Raw genomic sequence first — 24,047 nt, 5'->3', positions numbered from 1 at the left:
ATTTCTGGGATGAGACCGATAAAGTCCACATAAAGTTCGGTATCAGAAGGCATCGGTCTACCACTTACAGGCCGCAGACCAATGGGGCAGTGGAAACAGCCAACAAGAACACCAAAGTCATCCTGCAGAAAATGGTGAAAACACTCAAGGATTGGGCTCATAAGTTACCCCTTGCCTTATGGGCATACCGAACTTCTATACGATCCTTGATGGGGGCCACCCCTTTCTCTTTGGTATATGGGGTTGTGGTGGTTCTACCCATGAAGATCCTGGTACCATCCCTAAGGGTGATTCTTGATAGTCAGCTACCTGAAGGAGAGTGGGTGAAGGCCAGACATGACAAGCTCAATTTTCTCGATGAAAGGCACATGAAAGCCATAGATAATTTAAAAAAATATCAATTGAGAATGGCCAAGGCCTTTAACAAGAATGTGAAGCCACACCACATAGAGGAAGGTGAACTCATTCTTCAAGAACAAAAAGCCCCAATTCATGACCCAAAAGGGAAATTCAGGCCCAACTAGAGCGGCCCATTCACTGTCAAAGAAATTCTACTAAGCAAAGCTGTGAAACTCATAGACCACAATGGTGAAGAAATACCTGGACTGGTCAACATGGATCAACTCAAGAAATATTATGTTTGAAAGGATGAATGGCCTGAACTACGTCAGATCTGATTCCTTTCGAAGGATACGTAGGCAACTTGTCATGTGCAAGTGTGGTCTCAACCGTCTAAAGGCAATAAATTAGTTCCTCGATTAATAATCAAAGTATCTTAAAAGATCATCATAGTTTGTGTCCCCCAAGAATTGTCATTTGGCATGAAAGGCCATTAGGTATCTGTCATCCACCCATTGGTCCGTCACTTCTTATCCAGGATTCTATCCCCCAAGAATTTCCATTTGGCATGCAAGGCCATTAAGTATATGTCATTTACCTATGGTTTGTCTACTCTTATCCAGGATTCTATCCCCTAAAAGAAAATCACCACCCGACACCAGTTTATCAAGACCAGTTTATTTCCCACCCCTAATTAGTAAAAAAAAAAAAAAGAGCTTGATGTAACAGTGGTAAAGGCTTGTTTGAGTATTAGCTAATGAGTAATGCTTTGGTAAATCATCATATCTCTTTTGTTTGTAATGGTTTTAGAAAAAGTCATGAGCTCGTTGGATGAGACGTTGAGGAAATGGACCTTAGACATAAACATAAGGGCACCAAGATTTCTGGAATCCATGAATGTGTCATTTCTCTGCCGGATCAGATGTGTGAAGCTACATCACCAATTACTCCGGCAGGTGCCTCAACATTGTGATGCCAATTTACATGTATTTTGGTTTGGATTGGTTGAGATCTATCCAATTCTCAAAGAATTCAGGGTTTGTATGTTATCTCCACCCCAAGGCAGTTTGTTCCAACCATCTTTGAAGAAATATTATTCAGAGAAAATTCAGGATTTCTTCAGATGGACAGAAGAGGAAATGAAGCAATTTGTCAGGTATGGGAAGATTGACATTCTAAAGGTGGCCCAGATCTTCATCCAATATCTACCAATGGGAGGAATCCATCAACAGAGATCACATGATGCTTATTTAATTTACATGATAGCTCGGTATGTTCTCCACACTCCTGAACGTGGTGCACCATCCATTTTGATTGACGTGGTAAAATAGTTGAAGAAAGGAGGTGACATCATCCCTACGGTTTGTGCAAAAACATTCAAGGGATTCGATGACATGAGCCATGGCCACAGATTCGGACAGATCATTATCAAGTGAGTCCTGCTATTTTTTAGATTTGGCTCCTCGAGAAATTGAAGTTAACCAAGCCATTAAAGGAGGCCCACTCGAAGCTCTTTGCTACCAAGACAAGAGGGAAGTTCTGGAATTCAACCTTATCACTGATTGGGAGAAGTACCTCCAGGAAAGGACTGTGCAAGATATCACATGGCAGTGCCCAGGGAGGCCACAAGAAGATTCTCTGATGAAGACCCCTGGCTACAATTATGTCAGGTTGATGGGATTGACTCACAAATCCTTTTACTTGCCTATGTACATCAACTGACAATATGGGCTTGAGGTGATGGACCCAGAGGAGTAAGTGAACTTTCACCCACCTCAAGAGTTGTCTTCCTACCTTGTTACTCACCTATCCTGTCTATGGTAGGAATATTGTTCCCATTTTCATGTAATTCACTTGGTAATAGAATGAGGAAGTATTTGGATTCTCGTGTTATCTTGATTATTCTAATTATGACTTGAGTTATGGAATTGATTATGCCTAAACATTGCAAACCACAAAAAAAAAAAAAAAAAAGATAGATTTTCTTTGTACCAAAGATATGTTTTCATTCATAAGATGCTAAAATAAAATGTTGAACAAACAAGGGGGAGGGACAAAGAAAAAGGAAAATATACATGTGTTTGTGTTTATAAGAAATATAGGAACAAATCCCTATGGGCCAAAAGTCATCATCTGAACCATACTTTGAATCATCCCCATGGAGTACCGAGGAACCCACGGATGCTAGTCCAGTTTGCTCTAGCCTCTGTGTCATGTCTTAAATCAATGCATCCTACTATGCAATTTCCTGCTCGTAGGAACTAACTTGGCTCTTCAAGGCAGCAATCCTCCCATTCTAAGGAATATAGGAAAGGATCAAGCAGAAGAATAATGAAAGAAGAATGGTAAAAAGGAAAAAGGGGAAAGTATGAAATACCTTGGCAACCATCACCTCGCATAGGCCATAATGCATCCTCCTAATCTTAGAATAGACCTCCAGGGACACCTGAGAAAGAGCATATCAGCCAAAGGAAGTCAAGAGTTAATTGAAAGATGATCAGATACTCACATAGTTAAAAGGAACGGGCAGCCCAAGGGAAGCGTTTACATCTATTTTCCACTCCAGAAGATGAGGGAGACTAGGATTGGCCGCGTTGGGGTAGTTCCAAGCAGGGAAGCCATGAAAGGGGATGCTAGCAACTCTGAGAGACCCACTTACACTAGTAGAGGGTCCCGCTTGTGAAGGATCAACGGCACTGACATGCAACTGAATAGTAGAAGGGTCTACATGCCGCATTCTCCCCTGAAAGAACATCTATCAAGACCAAAACAAGAAAGATTTGGAAGGAAATACTCAAGAAAGGGTAACATACCACTGGACCATTAGGAACAAGAGGGGTGCATATTGTCTCCTCCTCTAGGAAGGCTCTGTAGTTTCTATCCCGATCAAAAATATGAGTTATCCCATACTCTGTTGGCCAAACTCTCTATCTCGTCCACAGGGATGATCTCTGGGCAGTGCATAGTGGGTGGAGGAAGACCAGGAGAGAAGCGTGACTCAACATCTGACCACTGGGGTACTACTCTCTCTCCCTGATACTAGATGTAGCCCTATATACCCCAGAAAAGGACTCGATTCTCAAATAAGTGTCTAGCCAAAGTGACTCCTTCAGAATCTAGAAATACGAGGTACTGGAATGGTCTCCAAGTGACCTGCAAATCCAAGAAAAAGTAAGTACAGCACAAGATAAATTTCAGTGTCAAATATAGCATACCTCAGTGAGATCATTCAAAAGAGAACGAGCGGTGGTCCCCGGAGGATGGCGCTAAGCCCTAATCACCTGATTGTCTCCCCACCTCATGGCTATGGGGAAGAAGAAGGCCTGAGGATCACTCAGTCTGGGAGCTATGGTCCCCAAGTGCTCAAAGCACCAAGGTTGTTTCAAGAGATCAAAGTAAGAAAGTGCAATCCAAATGAATAAAAGGAAATGGGTACAAGAAGGAAAATTACCTGGAGGATGAAGCTGCTCCCTTGACACCTCAGTCGCCATATGACAACAGGTCTAGGGTCCATAGGAGATATGCGTAGGCAGCTCCACCCTAGTCCCAAGAATCTACCTCCCCAAGATTCTGGAGGAAGAACACCAAGTGAATGTCTACTCCCCCTCGGAGGTCGTTGAAAAGGCATTGACATGTGGCAAACAACAAGAAAGAATGGACCACCTGTGCTATATTGTCTGGGTTCACCCACAGACTGGTCTTCCACCATCGGGCACTGATCTCCCTTAGATGGATTTGTGTTTGGTCAGCCGCAATGGTAAGGCCTGTCCAGTCTGTAAACTCCCTCACAGTCGGAATCCTGGGTAGGGTCATGGGTCTACCCCCAAATGGAATGCCTATCAAGGCATAAAAGCACAGGGGTGTGATGGTGATCTCGCCAACAGGGAGATGAAAAGAATGAGTACTCAGCCACAACCGCTCCATCAGGGCCCCCACTAGTGCCAAAAATTGAACTTCTGGTTCTCTACAAGGGCTAACAGGCACAGGTATGATGTATCAACTATCTCCTTCACTCTACGAGGAAGCATCCTGTGCCACGACTGAACCATTTTCAGATGACCATACAGGGCCAAGGTAGGTGGTTCCCTCCCCTCATGCTAATGGAAATAAAGAATATATAAAAAAAAATAAAAACAACATAAAAGATAATAAAAAAACAAAGAAAAGAAAAACAAAACAATAATAAAAGATGATCAAAATAATGAATGTAATATAAAGACTTACCCAAGAACCCCATACGGAGTTGCAGGTGTGGTTCCGACTGTTGTGAAGGGTCTACCCGGAGTACCAATCAGCCAGGCCCTCATCCCTATGGGAAGAACTACTACAACTCTCTAGCTCGATTTCTGCACAAGTCTTTCTCTTTCTTCTTTCAGCCATATTTTCAAAAATCATAAAAAGCCCAAGAAGTTTCCCAATTTGCAAGAAGCCCCAAAAAGTTTCCCAATTTGCAAGAAGCCCTAAAAATTTTCTAAATTTACATAAAAGCCCACAAAACATCAAATTCTGCAAATGACTCCTCCCTCAAGAACAAGATGAAGAACTTCAAGAAAAACCTAAAGGTTGTAGAAACTCAAACCCACTCACTTCACTCAGAAAAGTTAGAATGAGGAATGGACATGGAAGGGGGGCCATTTTACAGGAAAACATTCATTTTCCCAAAATAAAAATTAAAAAAATTAATTTTTTTTTTTTTTGAGATTCCAATCCCAAGGGGAAAATCAAAGTTTTTACTACCAAATACCAAATTCAAATTTATTTAGGTGGTAGCTACAAATTATGTCACATGGAAAGTAAAAGTTCAAAGGGAAAGTAAAAGTTCATGTGGTAGGTGAAAATTATTCACATGAAAAATGGGAAGTGAAAATCAAAAGGAAGGTAGGTGGAGATTATATCACATGAGAAAGAGGAAAGTAAAGGTCAAAATTTTATTGGTCAAAATTCAAGGTTAAAAGAAAAAAAGCAAAATCAATGGTAAAAAGCAAAAAGCAAGATTAATGGTAAAAGCAAAGAAACAAGATCAATGTAAAAGCAAAATCAATGGTAAAAGCAAAGTCAATGATAAAGGAAATATTCCAAATCAAGACTAAAAAGCTAAAAGTAAGACCAATAGTAAAAGCAGGGTTCTAAATCAAAGAACCAAAAATCAAGAAAGTAAGGGAAAATCAAGAACAAAAATAATTTGATTGACCCAGCCCCAGATGGCCCAATTGCATTTACCCAACCCCAAGAGGCCCTTTCTCTGTTTGTTTGGCTCCTAGTGACCCGATCTCATAGACCAAATCCCTAAACTAGCAAATGTGAAGCCCAGCTAAGGAAAATCCAAGAATCAAATGTTTTTACTTGTTGTAAGATTGGAAGAGCAGCGAATTTCAATCTTGCAATCATCGGTCCTAGATAGTCCAGATTGGTTTGAAAGACCCAGCCTAGAGATCAAACCCCTGAACTGGCACATGCAAAGCTTAGCTAAGGAAAATCCAAGAATCAAATGTTTTTACTTTTTGCAAGATTGGAAGAGTAGCAAATTTCTCTCCTATAACCATCAGTCCCAGATAGTCCAGATTGATTCGAAAGACCTATCTTGGAGACCAAATCCCTGAGATGGCACATGTGAAGCCCAACTAAGGAAAATCCAAGAATCAAATGTTTTTACTTGTTACAAGATTGGAAGAGTGGCAAATTTTTCTCTTGTAACCATCGGTCCCAAATAGTCCAGATTGGTTTGAAAGACCAAGCCTGGAGACGCAATCCCTGAACTCACATGTGAAGCCCAGCTAAAGAAAAGTCAAAGATCAAAGTACTAACATTTTTACAGGATTGGAAAAGTAGCGAATTCCTTTCCTATCTTCGGCAGCCCATGTAAGCCCTAAAACTCTAAAGAAATTGAGAGATATTATCTGTTGTATTTTTTAAGTCCATCATAAATGAGAAAGATGATGGCAATACATGCTCCGGGTGACAAAATGTGTTCATTCTTTTCTTTGTCCTTCGATCGTTAGCACAAGCCTCGGCCAAAGAGGGGTATTCTGTAGACACCCAATTTTGTCATCCTCCTTCGACTATGATGAAATGTGGATCTTGGACTCGACTTTCGGCTTCTGATCAGTAGAGATGATGATGGAAACATTCCCCTACCTGAAACCCTAGAAACCCCTGTGTGGGAGAGAAGAGGGTCTAATTTTATTTTTCTATATACGAAGGAATCTGGTTAAGATGACCGTATAAATGGATAGTTCTTGGAAATATGATTCCAACGATATATGGCACATTAAAATCAGACTGTCGGATCTCCCGCGATCATCCCCAAAAAATTACATTTTCCTATACGTATGCCATGCACACTAGCCAACCTACTGGAAACCTGGAAAAGTCCCCTACCTACCCAAATACCCCAAATTCATCCTCTACTTGAAAACCCTAAAAACCCCCACACGGGAGAGAAGAGTGTGGTCCAATTTTGACTTTTTATATACGAAGAAATTTGGTCAAGATGACCATACAGATGGATAGTGCTCAGAAATATGATTCCGATGATATATGGGATGTCAAATTAGAACATTAGTGAAAAAATCCATGATCGCGCATGCACTGGTCAGCAGGCGAACCCGCATGCATATTGCGCATTGGCTGCTACCTAGCATATGCCTGCCAGGCCATGGCTGCTGCCCATGGCTACTACCCATGCCTGCTGCGCATGCTTGCCTGCCCATGGCTACTGCCAATTGCTGTTGCGTAAGCCTGCTAGCCCTACCATTGCCCATGCCTGCCAGCACATGGCTGCTGCCCTCGTGCAATCACCCCACCTAGACTGGCCCGTGCCCCCGCACAACATTACCCATGCCCCCGTATGGCCTAGCCCATGCCCTCACATGACCTTGCCATGGCCCCACTGGCTGTAGCCTACCAATACCCCCGTTGGCTGCAGCCTGTGCCTGTGCATGCTACCCCGTGTGCCAAGTACCGCACACCCATGCCAAGTGCTGCACACCCATGCCCCTCCCCCGCATACCCATGTGCCATACGCCGCACACCCATGACATTGCCCACACACTTTGTACATTTTCCTACCCTCCTGTGCTGGCCATGTCCCGTGCACTTTGGCCCAATCTTATACGCCGCTATCAATAGCCAGGATTGGTTTTCTGCTGGCCTGGTAGGTGAAGAGATTTCCTCTTCACCCACTTGAGACCAAAATCCCACTTTTTGGCTAAGGACTCACTGTCCCAAAAACCCCCTTTTTACCCTTTGGATAAAAGCCCTGCTTCACCCATTTTAGTCCAAGAACCCCTTTTACCCATTGAATAAAAGCTCTCTTTAGCCATTTTAGTCCAAGAACCCTCTTTTGTCCATTTGGTAAAAATTCTCCCACCTTCCTATTGATCTAGAAATCCGATAAATACCCCCCTTTGGATTTTAGACACAAAAAAAAGGCCCCCACCTCACTCCATATTAGTGAATCCCTCTCTCTCCTCCTCCCCTCTCTTGATTTTCTTTGGGTCTTCAGAGTGATCTTCATCAAGATCCAAAATCTTATTCAGATCTTCGAAGTGTTCTTTGGGACTTTGAAGATCTTCAATCCAAGTTCTTAGTCCAATACAGTTTTTTCCAAAAGTAGTATGGTCTTGGCCTCCCCCCTTTGAGTGCTTTTGATCTTTACCAAAAATAGAAATCCCTCCCCCTTGTGGTTCTGGAGATCTTAGTCAAGATCTGAAGTTCTGTTCGGATCTTCAAAGTGTTCTTCGGGGCTTTTGGGATCTTCAATCCACTTTTAGGTCAATCCATTTTTTCTAAAAATAGTCATTCATACCAGAAGCTCTATCTGAGTGCCCCGGGAATCTTTTCAAAATTAGCCATTACCAGCGAAAGCTCTGCCGAAGTGCCACCTCAACCTAGCCCTCCCCTAGCCTATCCCCATTGGAAGCTCTACCAAAGTGCCACCTTAGCCTAGCCCTCCCATAGCCTGTCCTCAGCGGAAGCTCTGCCAGAGTGACACCTCATCCTAAGTCCAAAAATAGCCTTTCCTAGCCAACGCTCTATCCGAATCCAAATCCAAATCCGAAAGTAACCGTTCCTAGCCGAAACCCTGTCCGAATACCATCACAGTTAGCATCTCTCAAGAAAGGAAGTTGGAGGTCAAGACCATATTCCCCTGAGCCAGGAGAACAAGAAAGATAGTCCGAATGGTACTAATCAGGGGCCCATCCCTCTTGACCCTAAATAGGGTTTAAGTTCAGGTACAGTTTCTCAACCAAGTTGTCATCATGTAGACTTTATATAGACGTTGTTTTAGTGTACTTAGTAGTTTAAATTCAATCAATGTATATATGTATGATAACTTAGCCATGCATGTGGAATAGTAATAATTGTGGAAAATGTTCATTCTTAAGCATCTTGTAGGAAGACCAATCGAACCAGGTAGATTGGGTGCCTAACACCATCCCAATTCTACAACCTGACACTTACCCTAAATCTCTAAACCAGGCCAACTTTCAGGCCCTTTTATTAGGAATTGGGCCCACCCCTGGGACCTAGGCTCATAATCCTAGGTGGCGACTCCAAACCCCCATTTGTATGATCCCAATCCCCGTATTGGACCATCATCAAACCCTCGTCTGAAATGACAAATTTTTACACTCTTATGAAATAGGCCCCCACATATCTCGGAGTGGTGATACGATGGTGTGGGGCCTGCAGGGTAAGCACACACTACACACCACCCTCCCTCATATGAAAGAGATGAAAGAATGAGGAGAAGAGGATGGAATCGATGAATAAGTCTATTTCCGTCCACTGCCCTCACAGTATTTGTGTACCCTAGGATTATACTTGGAGATGGATTACACTTTGTGGCCGATGTGTTACTGGTATCATGTACTCTGGGACTGTACTTGGAGATGAATTACACTTTGTGGACGATGTGTTATTGGTATCATATATACTATCTGTATCACTATGAAAGCATGTAGAATATTTGTGGTTCAGTATCACTCCCTATGTTACGAACCCTTGCCAACAAGGGGTAAGGTGTTGGATAACCCATTTATGGTGTGTTTGATGTGCCTTTTCAAAATGCAACACCCATTGTGCGATATGATTGTTGCCAGAGGTGGGAACTTGTCTGATATGGCCGATGATTGGTACCGGTGTCATGACAATCAGGAGGGGGTTATCAGGGGTTTGCTGGGTGACCCATTGTCGCATACGGTGATCGACAACCTTCTATTCACAGTTAGGGTTTGTATCCCTGCATAGTCGATGGGAGTTCTGAGAAGAGGGATACAGCCTAATGTGCCATAGTAGCATTTACCAGACTTAGTTGTATTGTTAGGTGGATAATAAAATAAATGAATTGCATCACGAGCATCATGGACTATGTGTTTAATTTCTATAATCATGCATCATAATTACTTATGCCAATGCTATGCTTGAATGTGTATGAACCCCACCCCTCACTGAGTGAGTTGGAATGCTCACCCCACATATACACCCCTCTTTAGATGATGATGCAGGTACGGTCATGCCTATGGCTAGTGATTCTCTTTCCTCCAGACTTGGGTACAGAGTGAGCGACTGGTGGATGTCAGAAGTGGAGGAGTATAGCCAGGATTGTGCTTGTGATTCTTGTGATTTTTGTCCATATGTAGCACCATGAGGTGTTTAGCGTATTTTTTTTATTTTGATGCAAATTTTTGATGGTATACTTTTAAACTTGATAATTATAAGTCTTAGATAATTGTAACAGATAAATCGGCTATGGATATTTATAGTATCACTAGATGTTTTTCCCCATTTATTTATGATTCCGCTATATTACTCTGACTCCGTTGCTATTGGTTGGTTTGTGATGTGAGATTGTAAATCGTTAAGGTATCGTGATCAAAGATCCTAGTAGGTTCGTAAGATAGGTAAGCATCTTACTATCACCACCAGTATTCCTATACGGTAAGTTGGGTTTACTGGAAGTGGGTGTGATACGCGCACCCCCTGTCTCTCGTGCCTCCACTTGCCTCGATCACCCCTGCCCAACCCCGATGTTTTTACTGGAACCTTCACTCCGATGACTAGTTTGGTGAAGGGATTCCCTCTTCACCCACTTGGGCACTCTACACTGCCCCGCTAGTGTATCCTACATCGTGACCTCCCATTGGCCCAAAAATACATCTTTTCATCTCATTGGCCCAATAAAGAATCTCTACTCCCCATTGGCCAAAGAAATTTACCCTTAACTCCATTGGTCCAAAAATTCATTTTTGTTACCCCATTGGTTTAGAAAAATCACTTTTTAAACCCTCCATTTGGTTTTTCACACTCAAGCCTCCTAGTGAGTACCCTTTGTAGAGAAGCTCTACTCTCTCTCCTCCCCTCCCCCCTTGAGGTTCTTCAAGTCTTCGGAGAGATTTTCATAAAATCCGAAGTGTTCTTTGGGCCTTCGAAGTTCTTCAATCATTTGCTTTTTTGAGTGAGCATTTGGTGTAGGAAAAACTTTACCTTAGTCTCCTTCCCTTTTTTGAGGTTCTTCAAGTCTTCGAAGAGATCTTCATAAGATCCAAAGTGTTCTTCGAATCTTCGAAGTGTTCTTTAGGCCTTTGAGTTCTTCAACCATTTTGGTTTTAACCTATTCCTAACGGAAGCTCTATCAGAGTGTCACCTCCGCCTAGCTCTCCCATAGTCTATCCCCAGCGGAAGCTCTACCGGAGTGCCACCTCAGCCTAACTCTCCTATAACCTATCCCCAGTGGAAGCTTTACTAGAGTACCACCTCAGCCAAAATCCAGAAGTAGCCCATCCCCAGTGGAAGCTCTACCGAATTGACACCTTAGCCAAAATCTAGAAGTAGCCCATCCCTAGCGGAAGCTCTGTGGAATTGACACCTCAATCTAAGCCCAAAAGTAACCATTCCTAGCTGAAACACTGTCTCAATATTACCACAGTCTACATCTCTCAAAAATGGAAGTTGGAGGTCAAGACCATCTTCTCCTGAATCGGGGGAATCCACAAGACAATTCATACCAGCACCAATCAAGGGGTCCACCCCTCTTGACCCAAAATAGGGGTCAAGCTCAGGTATAATTTCTCAACCAAATTAGCATAATGTGGACTTTATATTGACTTTGTTTTAGTGTACATAATTATTTAAATTCAGTTTATGTATATAAGTGTGATAACTTAGCCATGCATGTGGATTAGGAATAATTGTGGAAAATATTCGTCCTTAAGCATCTAGTTGGAAGACCGGTTAAACCGGGTAGATTGGGTACCTAACACCTTCCCAATTCTACAACTTGACACGTACCCCAAATCTCTAGACTAGACCAACTTTTGGGCCCTTTCTTAGGAATTGAGCCCACCTCAGGTCCTACGCCCATAATCCTAGGTGGTGAGTCCAAACCCTTTTGCATGGTCCCAATCCCCCGTATTGGACCATCATCAAATCCTCATCTTAATGATGACTTTTACACTCCTACAAAATAGGCCTCCATGTATCTCCGAGAGGCTATATGGCGGTGCGCCTGCAGTTAAGCTCACATGACACAACCCTCCCTTAAAAAGAGAAAGAGAGGAGAAGGGGCCGTATGCAAAGTCTTCTTCCTCCCCCCAAGCGAGAGAAGAGAGATCTCTAGCCACTACCCACTCACACACTTGCAGTACGATGTGATTGTTACCAGAGGCAGAAACTTATTCGGCCTAGCCGATGGGCATACCAGCGCAGTGACTGCCAGGAGGGGGTTATCAGGGGTTTGCTGGGTGACCGATGGACACATATCACAATCGGCAAGATTCTAATCATGGCTAGGGTTTGTATTGTTGTGTAGTCGATGGCAGTTCCGAGACTAGGGATATAGCCTAACATGCCATAGTAGCATTTACCAGATTTAGTTGTATTGTTAGTGGATAATAAAATAAATGAATTGCATCACGAGCATCATAGACTATGTGTTTAATTTCTATAATCGTGCATCATAAATTATTTATGCGACTATTTTGCTTGGTTGTGCATAAACCCCACCCCTCATTGAGTGAGTTGGAAAGCTTACCCCACGTATATGCCCCCATTTAGATGATGATGCAGGTACAGTCATGCCTATAGCTTGTGACTCTCTTTCCTGCAGACCCGAGTAAGGAGTGAGTGACTGGTGGATGCCGGAAGTAGAGGAGCATGACCAGGATTGTGCTTGTGATGTCTGTGCTTATGCAGCGTCATGAGATGTGCAGCGTACTTTAGATATTTTGATACAGAACTATGGATGGTATACTTTGGACTTATTATTTATAAGTCATGACTACTTGTAAATGGATAAACTTGGTTATGGATATGTATATTATCATTAGATATTTCCCATTTACTTATAATTCCACTATTATACTATGATTTCACTACTATTAGTTGGTTTGTGTTGTGAGATTGTGAATCGTTAAGGTACTGCTATCCAAGATCCTGGTAGGTTCGTAAGATGGGTAAGCGCCTTATTCACACCACCGGTATTCCTAGATGGTAAGTTGGGTCTACTAGAAGTGGGGTGTGACAGCTTGGTATCAGAGCACGATGCTCTGCCTTAACTCACAATCTCAACCAAACCATGAATTTGGGAATTTAGGATTTAAATAAAAATCTTAAAGATAACAATAATAGAAATTACACAATTAGGAGACAAGTATAGGTGTTAAAGCCATTTCATTATAATCAAGAACTGAGTACATAAGTTTACACCAATTTTCTAAAACCACAGTGGCAACATAAGCCACTACACCTACTGATCTTGTTACTGTTGATGCTACCCTTGGCCTTGAATCTAGTTCTAGTTCTGACCTTGTACTCCTAAAGGTGGCACCAGAATGGCGAGGTGGAAGATCATCATCTGCATCTGTGCCTCAAGGGAGGCCACCCTATTGTTTATAAGATAGTAATTCCTGTCCATAATCTCTAGCCAGCTGTCCATCCTCCTCAACAGGTTTGTGAAGCTATCCAAGTAGGCCATCACATCATTGAGACTATAAGGTCTCGCTGTGTGGGTAGTGGCCAGAGAATTCCCTTCTTCCCCCTTTGGAGGGGGGAGAAAAAAGAGAAGCCTTTATGTATTCAGTCCTCTCTCCTCTCTTTCCCTTTCTTAGGGACGGTGTGTCATGCGTGCTTTCCTAAGGGCCCTGCACCGCCGTATTGCTGCTCGGAGATACATGGAGGCCTATTTCGCAAGGGTGTAAAGTTCATCATTGAGACGGGGATTTGATGAGGGCCCAATACGGGGGAATGGGATCATACAAAAGGGTTTCAGTCGCCACCTATGGTTCTGGGCCTAGGACTTGGGGGTGGGCTCGATGCCTGAGAAAAGGGCCCGAAAGTTGGTCTAGTCTAGAGATTTAGGGTACGTGCCAGGTTGTAGAATTGGGAAGGTGTTAGGCACCCAATCTACCTGGTTCAATCAGTCTTCTTACTAGATGCTTAAGAATGAACATTTTCCATAATTATTCTTATTCCGCATACATGGCTAAGTTATCTCACATATATACATTGACTGAATTTAAATGAATATGTAAACTAAAACAAGGTCAATATAAAGTCTACATTATGCTAATTGGGTAAGAAATTATACCTGAGATTGACCCTTGTTTCAGGTCAAGACAGGTGGAATCCCGATTGGTGCCAGCACAAACTTTCTTATGAATTCTCCTGGCTCAGGGGAAGATGGTCTTGACCTCCAACTTCATTTTTTGGGAGCTGCTGGCTGTGGTAAAATTCGGACAGAGTTTTGGCTAGGAGCAATTACTTTTTGGTTTTGACTGTCGTATTGATTCGGCAGAGCTTCCATTAGGGATGGACTACTTTTGAATTTTGGCTAAGGTGGCACTCTGACAGAGCTTCCACTGGGGATAGGTTGTGGGAGGGCTAGGCTGAGATGGCTCTCTGGCATTGCTTCCACTGAGGATAGGCTATGGGAGGGCTAGGCTAAGATGGCACTCCGGCAAAGCTTCTACTGGGGATAAGCTATGGGAGAGCTAAGTTGGGGTAAGAGTCTGACAGAGCTTCTGCTGGGATAGGCTAATTCTAAGGATTCAGAAATTTCGAAGGCCTGAAGAACACTTCAAAGATCCAAACTTGGGATCTTATGAAGATCTCTCCGAAGACTTAATGACCCTCAAAAGGAGGTGGGAGACTAAGAGGAAAATTTTCCTACAAAAAGCTCACTCAAGGAAGGCAAAGGATTAAAGGATTTTGAAGGCCCGAAGAACACTTCGAAGATTTGAAGAACACTTCGGATCTTTTGAAGATCTCTTCGAAGACTTGAAAAACCTCAAGGAGGAAGGGGAGGAGAGAGGGTAAAACTTCTCCACTATGGATGCTCCTAGGAGGCTTGAGTGTTTATGGTGTAAAAAAATAAAGGGAGGGGGGTATTAATAGAATTTTTGAACCAATGGGGAGGAAAGAGGAATTTCTCTAACCAATGGGGTTAATAAATGATTTTTCTAAATCAATGGGGTGGAGGGTTAATTTCTTTGGCCCATGGGTGAAAAGTTATTTTTTTTGGGCCAATGAGGTAAAAATATGCCTTTTGGGGCCAATAGGAGCTCGCGGTGTAGGGTACACTAGCGGGACAGTGTAGAGTGCACAAGTGGGTGAAGAGAAAATCTCTTGACCAATCCGCTCATGGAAGCACATATTTCGGCCATCGATGGTGGCACACAAGGTCAGGCAGGGGTGTATGGGAGGCTAGCAGGGGCATAGTAGGCTGGCAGGGGCACTGGTGGCTAGTAGGGGCGCTGGAGGCTGGTAGGGGCACTGGAGGCTGGCAGGGGCGCTAGAGGCTGGTAGGGGCACTGGAGGCTAACAGGGGCACTAGCAAGCATGCCATGGTGATGCAAGGCAAGCATGGTGTATGCGAGGTAGGCCATGGGTGCACAGGGCAGGAGGGGTGCATGCAAGGTAGCCATGGGTGCGTGGGGCAGGCGGGGTGTGTGCGAGGCTAGCCATGGACGTGTGGATTAAGTGGGGTGCACGTGACTAGGATGTAATTTTTCAGGAGTGATTGTTGGAGATCAGATGGTCTGATTTTGACTTACCATATATCGTTGGAATCATAATTCTGAGTACTATGCATCTGTACAATCACCTAGGACCAAATTTATTCTTATATGAAATGTCATAATTGGACTCTTCTTTTCTCTTGCACGAGGTTTGCTAGATTTTGGGTGAGTATGGAATGTTTACGAGCTAGATTACCTGAATCAATTTTCATCTTTGTCGATCGAAAGTAGGAAGTTGCATCCAAGATCCATAGTTCACCATAGCCAGAGGAGGGTGATAAAATTGGGTGTCTACAGAATACTCCTCTTTGGCCGATGCCTGTGCCAACAGCCAAAGGGTAAAGAATAGAAAGACCACATTTTGTCACCCAAAGCATATACTACCATCATCTTGCTCATTAATGACAGAGTTGAAAAATGCAATAGGTAATATCTCTTAAATACATTAAAATTTAGGACTTATCTGGGCTACTGATTGTAGGAAAGATATTCGCTACTCTTCCAATCCTACAAAAACATTAGTACTTGATCTTTGACTTTTCCTAGACTGTGCTTTCATGTACCAGTCTAGGGAATTGGGTCTCCAGGCTAGGTCTTTCAAACCAATCTGGGCTATCTGGGACCGTCGATTACAAGAAAGAAATTCGCTACTCTTTCAATCTTGCAAAAGGAAAAATATTTGATTCTTCAATTTTCCTTGGTTGGGCTTGGGGAATTTGGTCTCCAGGCTGGGTCTTTCAAACCAATCTGGGCTGTCTGGGACCTTCAATTACAAGAAAGAAATTCATTGCTCTTTCAATCTTGCAAAAAATATTTGATTCTTGAATTTCCCTGTGTCGGGCTTCCGTGTGCCAGATTAGGGAATTTGGTCAATGAGAGTGGGTCACTTGGAGCTTATTTAAAGAAGTTGGGCCACCTAGGGTCGGTTCAATGAGATTGGGCCACTTGGGGCTGGTTCAATGAGATTCTTTCTTTCCTTGATTTTTTCTATTGATTGGGGTTCTTGAATTTGAATCATGGGATTGGAACCTTGAATTTGGACCTTTGAATCTTGAAATTTAGCTTTTGATTTGAAATCTTAATATGCCATCTTTTGATTTGGAATCTTGAATTTTGGCTTTTGATTTGGAATCTTGAATTTTGCTTTTAGGTGATGTATTTTTTATCTACCTCTTTGAATTTGATTTTCACCTTCCCTTTTCATGTGATATAATTTTTATCTACCAATTGAATTTGCTTTGTATTTTACCTTCCCCTTGAATTTGATTTTCACCTTCTAATTTCATGTGATATAATTTTTATCTGCCACAAGAAATTACTTTGAATTTTGTATTTTGTGGTAAGAATCTTTGAGCTGCACCTTGGAATTGGAATCTCAAATTTTTTTTTTGAGAAAATGAATTTTTTAACTATAAAAATGGTCCCCCCCCCCTCCTGTTCATTCCCTATTTCAATTTTTCTGAGTTGGGAACGATTTGTGAGTGAGTGAGCTCAAGTTTTTGAATCTTCTCAAAGATTCAAAGCTTTTTGCAGTTTTTTGGGTTTCTTCAAACATTTTCCGAAGATCTTCAAGTTTCACTTGAAGTTCTTCATCTTCTTCTTGAAGATCTTTATAGTTCTTGAGGAGGGTGCCATTTGGAGAATTTGAAGTCTTTTCGGGCCCTTTTGCAAATTGTGAAACTTCTTGGGGTTCCTTGTAAATTTAGAAAATATGGCCGAAAGAAGAAAAGGAAGGATTCGGGGTGAAATCCGGCTGGATGGCGCAGAAATTTGTGGTACATCTTCCCAAGGGGATGATAGCCCCGCGGACTGGTACACCGGGCGAATGCTCCACAGGACCCGAGACCACATATGTAACTCAGTGTGGGGCACATGGGTGAGTCCTGCAGTTTACTTCATTTATTCATTATTTTTGTGCATTTATTATCATACTTTTTATTCATTTTTTTTATTTTATTTAGAGATTCAATGAGGGAGTACCACCTATATTTGCTAGATATGGTCATCCAAATTTGGTTCGAGACTGGTACCAAGTGCTCCCTCATAGGGTTAAGAGACTAGTAGATTCAACTTACCTGAGCTGATTGGCCTTGCTGGAGACCAATAAGTTTAGCCTAGCATTGGCAAGAGCTTTAATGGAGAAGTGGTGGCCAAGTACTCATTCCTTTTTTCTCCCAATCGACGAGATTACCATCACACCCCTATGCTTCTATGCATTGACGAGCATACCATTTGGGGGGAGGCCCCTATCCCTTCCTGAGACTTTGACAGCACAAGATTTCACAAACTTGATGGGTATTGACATCAAGGAGGATCAGATAAATGTTCATTTAGGTGCGATCAGTGCCCATTGGATGAGAATGGACCTGAGGGTGAATCCAGGTAACTTTACGCAGATAACCTACTCTTTCCTTCTATTTACTGTGGCACAGTGTCTCTTTAGTGATCCCCAAGGTGGAGTGGATATTCCCATGAGTACCTTCTTCTGGATCCTTCAGGAGGTAGACTCTTGGGATTGGGGTAGGGCCGCCTAGGCATACCTTCTGCCGACCTTGGACCTTGAACCTGCTATCATATAGAGATTGGGGCCTTAAGGGAGCAGGCTCCATTTTCCAGGTGACTTCACAATTTTCCTTCTATTCTCTTTTTTTTTTTCTTTTGATTGATTGTACCTCCTTATTTTGATCTTTCAATTCAGCCTTGGTGTTATGAACACCTAGAGATTTTGGCCCCCTTACTAAAGGATCCTTGAAGATCACCCTTCCGTATAGCTACAAGATGGGGAGATAGTTGGGTAATGAGGAATCGACCCCATCCTCTTGGGACCACTACCCACTCTCTCCTGAGTGGACGCACAGAGGTAAGTCATGTTTGGTATCAAATTTCCTTTTTCCTTATGTTGTACTTACCTCTTCTTGACTTTGCAGGTTAATTGGAGACCATTTCAGCACCTCAAATTCCCTAACCCTGACGAAGTTGCTCAAACCAAGTACTTAACAGAGAATTGTGTCCTATTTAGGGGTATTTGGGGCCATGCTTGGTATCTAGGAGAGCATGTCACACCCGAGTGGTCCAATCCTGCCATGTGGTCCCCTCCTTGTCTTCCTCCATCTACTATGCATCATATTGAGAGTATCCCTATGGGTCAGGTTGAGGGATTGGCGGAAGGAGTATGGGATGACTCCTTCTTAGATCCAGGAAGGGATTATGGGGCCTTCCTTGAGGAGGAAATGGTCTGCACTACTTTCGGTCCTAGAAGGCCATTGGTATGTTTCCCCTCTTGAGCATCATTTTCATATTTCAAATCCTTCTCCTTTTTTCTTATTAATGTTCTTTCAATGGAGGACATGACATGTGGACCCCTCTCCCACTCAATCACAAGTAGGTGCTATTGCCTCATCCTAAGCTGGGTCTTCTACTGTTGTGAGTGGATCCCTCAGGATGGCTACCATTCCTTTCCATGGTTTCCCAGGCTGGTCCTATCCCAACACAACCCATCCTGGCATCCCTCAACTCCTGGAGTGCAGACTAGACAAAGATGTTTCTCTTGGACTACCCATTCCATATGACTGTGAGTATTCAAACACTTCTCATTTGATTGGTTCTTGACTTCTTTTGACTGACATGCCCTTTCTCACTCCGGAGGCTTACACCAAGATCAAGAGAATGCACCAGAGTCCATGTAAGGTGGTGGTTGACAAGGTATCATCCTGTTCTTAGTCTTGTCCCTTTTCTTTATCACTTCTTTTCTTGATCATTCTTTATGTTTCCCAGAAAGGGCAGAACAACGTCTTAAGGAGAAAGGTCAGCTCTTATCGACGAGAGAATGCCCAATAGCAGATACAAATTGAGGATCTCACACAGAGATTGGTGAGTTCAGGATTAGCACCTTCTAGCTTTTTGACCATTATGAGGATGACATTGAGCATGGTTCAGATGAGGATTTTGACTCCTAGGGATTTGTTCCTGCAGTTCCTATAGACACAAACATATGCATATCTTCCCTTCCCATGTTGTTTGTTATTATTTTTTTTTCTTTTGCCAAACTTAGCATTTTATGAATGGAAACGTATCTTTGGGCACAAAGAAAATATCCCTTTGTTTATGGTTTTGAAAAAAAAAATTTAGGCATAATCAATTTCACAACTCAATAGAATAATCGGGATAACACGAAAGTCTAAATATCTATTCATTTTATTACTAAGTGAATTACATGAAAGTAACTTTCCTACAATAAACAGGATAGGTAGGTAACAATATAGGGGGACAGTTCTTGGGATGGGTAAACGTTCACCAACTTCTTTGGGTCTTTTGCTTTCAGTCTATATTGTTGGCTGATGTACATAGACAAATAAAAGGACGTGTGAGTTAATCCCATCAACCTGATGTAGTTGCATCCAGGGGTCTTCATCAGAAAATCCTCTTGTGGCTTCCTTGGGCATCTCCATACAATATCCTTTGTAGGTCTTCCTTGTAGGTACTCCTTCCAATCAACAATGAGCTTGAATTTTGGGGCTTCCCTCCTTTCTTGGTAATAAAGGTCTCCGAGTTGACCTCCATTCAATGGCCTGATCAACTTCAGTTTCTCAAGTAGCCAAAGTTGGAATATAGTGGGACTTCCATGGTAATGATCATGTCCAAATCTACGACTATGGCTCATGTCATCAAGTCCTTTGAATGTCTCTGTAAGGACCGTAGGAATGATATCTCCTCCTTTCTTCAATTTCCTTACCACCTCTATTAGAACAAGTGGTGCACCACATCTGGGAGTTCAGAGAACATAGCAAGCTATCATGCACAAAAGGTAAGCATCCTGTGATCTTTGCTGATGGATTCCCCCCAGTGGTAGGTATCAAATGAAGATCTTGGCCGCCTTCAAAATGTCAATCTTCCCATATCTAATTAACTACTTCATTTCCTCTTTTTCCTATCTAAAAATGTCCTGAATCTCCTCTGAGTGATCTTTCTTCAAAGATGGTTGAATCAACTTGCCCTTAGGTGGAGATAGCGTATAAACTCAGAATTCTTAGAGAGTTGGACAAGTCTCAACCAACCCAAATAGAAATACATGAAGATCGGCGTCCCAATGTTGAGGCACTTGTTGGAGTAAGTTGTGATGTAGCTCTTTGTACCCAATCTGGCTGAGCATTGACATACTCACAGATTCCAGCAGTCCTGGTGCCATCATATTTAAGCCATGGTCCATTTCCTTAATGTCTCATCCAAAGAGTCCATGACTTTTCCTGAAACCATCATAAGCAAAGAAGAGATATGATGATTTGCTAAAGTATCACTCATTAGCTGTCCACACAACCAAACCTTTACCTCTATTGCATCAAACTCTTTTTTTTGTTTTTTTTTTTTTTGGACAAATCAAGGATGGGAAATGAATTAGCCTTGATATACTAGTGTCGGGTGGTGACTTTTGGAGGATGAAATTCTGGATAAGAATTTGGAGGACCATAGGTGAATGACAGATACCTAATGGTCTTGTATACCAAATGGCGATTCTTGGGGGACACAAGCTATAATGATCCTTTTAGATATCTCGATTATTAATCTAAGAACCAATTTATTACCTTTAGATGGTTGAGACCGCACTTGCATATGTTAAGTTGCCTACGTATTCCTTGAGAGGAATCAAGTCTGGCGTAGTCCACGTTATTCACCCTGTTAGACATAATATTTCTTGAGTTGATCCATGTTGACCAGTCTAGGTATTTCTTCGCCATTGTGGTCTATGAGTTTTACATCCTTACCTAGTAGAATTTTATTGAGAGTGAATGGGCCACTCTAGTTAGGCCTGAATTTCCCTCTTGGGTCATGAATTAGGGCTCTTTGTTCTCGAAGAACAAGTTCAACCTCTTCTATGTGATGGGGCTTCACATTCTTATTGAAGGCCCTTACAATTCTCAGTTGATATTTCTTTAAATTATCATGGCCTTCATACATCTTTTATCGAGAAAGTTGAGCTCGTCATGTCTGGCCTTCACCCATTCTCCTTTAGGTAATTAACTATCAAGAAGCACCCTTAGGGATGGTACTAGGATTTCCACAAGTAGAACTGCCTCAACCCTGTATACCAAAAAGAAAGGAGTTGCCCTGTTGAGGATCGTACAGAGGTCCGATATGCCCACAAAGCAAGTGTCAACTTATCTGCCCAATCCTTGTGTGTTTCAGCCATTTTCTATAGGATGACCTTGATGTTCTTGTTGGCTACTTCTACTGCCCCATTGGTCTGTGGCCTGTAAGGGTAGAGTGGTGCCTTTTGATACCAAACTTTGTGTAGATCTTCTTAGTCTAGGTTCTTGCTTCCTTACAAATACAAGTTGATCTGTTTCATATTCTCTAAAGCCAAACTTCTTAAGGGGTGAGGAATGTTGTAGACTGCATAATCCCCTTTCTATAAAGTCCAACTTTTCAAGCCTACTAATTGAGGCCATCCCTACTCCTCGATCGCACCTTTGACCACCATCACGAGTCTTCTTGTTGCAATTGATTCAGGCACATTGCATGCAGACCATCATTCTTTGTGCTCTTCTTTGCTTTGCATATACACTCCTTCCTCAAAAGGGTCTGGGTTTGAGCTCATGTAACTCCCAAGCTCATGGTTCCCATAGGAATGAACATATATGGTTCTTTAGATCAATGGGAAGTTGTAAACTCCAGATGAGTCTTATCTTCTTTTTCCATTCTTTTTTTAAGAGGACCCGGGGGCTAGGTACTTCCTTTGATCGAATCAATGCCGTTGGATTGTTAGAGGAGAACCCATCTTCAAGTAATGCTACTTCTGCTATTCCTATGATGTAGATGTCCTATTCTCTTTCTTTGCCTTGTTGTTGTTCAACCTCTTGAGTCACCCAGTCAAACTCATTTTGACAGAAGACCAAGAATCCTGGTTGCATCTTTGCGACGATTTCATCAAACCATGGCTCAACATTACTGCAAAAGGGGAAATCTTCTCCTTCCCTTACAAAATACCCATTGAGAGTGGGGTAGTAAGAGGTGGATATTTTCTTGGCCATTCTTAGTACCTTCTACCCCTTTCTGACATTGTTGCTTTTTGGTCCGAGGGTTGGAGGAGTGTACCCTAGATCACTTCTTCCCTTGCTTACTACCAAAGTGGGTAACCTCGAGACACATTGATGATACTTCCCTAGTCCCATTCTAGGAAAGTATTACATGTTCTTCATCATTTGACTCACTGGCGGGCTCCAGATAGCTTCATAGTCAGTAGGGACTTTTTCTTCTAGTTCTTCCTTGGCAATGGCCACACAAGTTACTTTTTATTCAAAACCACTAAGTTAGATTTCATGGTCTTATTTTTCTCCCTTTTCAACATTGGCTAGGGTGTTGACCACTTCGATATCTCCGGATATTGTAATCACTTTTCCTTTTTGAATGAACTTCATCTTTTGATGGAGGCTAGAAGCTACAACCCTTGCATGATGTAACCAAGGTCTTCCTAGGAGCATGTTAAAAGAAGCCGGTATGTCAATAACTTGAAAATCAATGTCAAACTTCACTAGGAAAATTATCACAGTGAGCGTGAGGATTCCAAGGACTTCTATTTTGGTATTATCAGATTGTACAATAGTGAGGGATTTCAGAATTGCTTCACGGTGTGAAGGGGAGGCTATCTATAACCCCAAACTGAGATATTGGCCTCGGCCTTCTTGATCTGAGCCAAGACTGGATTCTCCAGTTCTTTCTTCAAGCTGCTTGTTCCTGCATCATTAGTCCTTGACTGTTCTACGGCTAGGGCCTTACCCTTATATTCTCTTCCACTTTGAGTTTCCATCACACTGACAGGTTTCTTTACAATGATCTTTGTGGAATAGCAATCTTTATCATCGTTGTTTGTTATGGTAATTATCCCGACCATAGGATCATCTTCTTCTTTGGACTCTCCTTCCCTGCAAGGGGTGGGAAGTCGAGGTCCTTCACAAATATCCAGAGCCCTGGCATGCACTTTCTTGACTGCATTGGAAAGGCATGTAACTATTGTGTCTATCATCTCTACAAGTGTGTCATGTCCCCCTACTTTTTCAAGGTTTCTCAATTGCTCGGTGTAGTAGTGTTCATTGATAGCCACTTCACCTAACATTTGTTCAATTTCATCGGCCTCGATTTTTAGCTTAACCAAATGACTATAGACACTACTCATGTGTTCTGCTATAGGATTTACGTCACCCTCAAAAGTGATCTCATATTCTTTACTATCTTCTAAATCTGATGCCGGCTCATCTCCTTCCATGTGAATCATAGTGCTGACTGGATAGCATCAGTAGAGTCAATCATTGGGTCATCTTTGCCAATTACATACATAAAATACCCTCCAGGATCTCTGGGTGAATAATATCCAAATTCATCATCTTCGTTATTATCCCAAAGTCCCTGGTAATCACTGACATCCTAGTCCTGGTATTCATTATCACCTTGTGATTTAGAGTCATCCCTATCATTCTCATTTTCACTCTCATCCTCATCTTCATCATCATCATCCTCTTCTTCACTGATGTCTCCCTCACTTGGTTCTTTATCAGAGTCCTCCCGACCATTGAATTCTCCTACATCCAAATGCTCGTAGTATTCAAAGCGTATGGATCGGAAGATTTCCATAGGGCCAGACTTGACCTCATTGGCTAGAAGTTGGATCATACCAGACTCATCTTCTGTATCACTCCCTAT

General features: G+C 42.3%; 1 pseudogene; it reads right to left on the bottom strand.

The window, feature by feature from the left end:
* Window positions 1-23,613, bottom strand: part of LOC122072919 — an 87,755-nt pseudogene extending 64,142 nt beyond the window's left edge.
* Between the last annotated feature and the right edge of the window lie 434 nt (window positions 23,614-24,047).

The sequence above is a fragment of the Macadamia integrifolia genome, chromosome 1 (assembly GCF_013358625.1).
Source record: "Macadamia integrifolia cultivar HAES 741 chromosome 1, SCU_Mint_v3, whole genome shotgun sequence".
In the NCBI taxonomy this organism is placed as follows: Eukaryota; Viridiplantae; Streptophyta; class Magnoliopsida; order Proteales; family Proteaceae; genus Macadamia; species Macadamia integrifolia.
The sequence above is the reverse complement of the archived record's forward strand: the minus strand, read 5'-3'. Positions and strand labels throughout refer to the sequence as shown.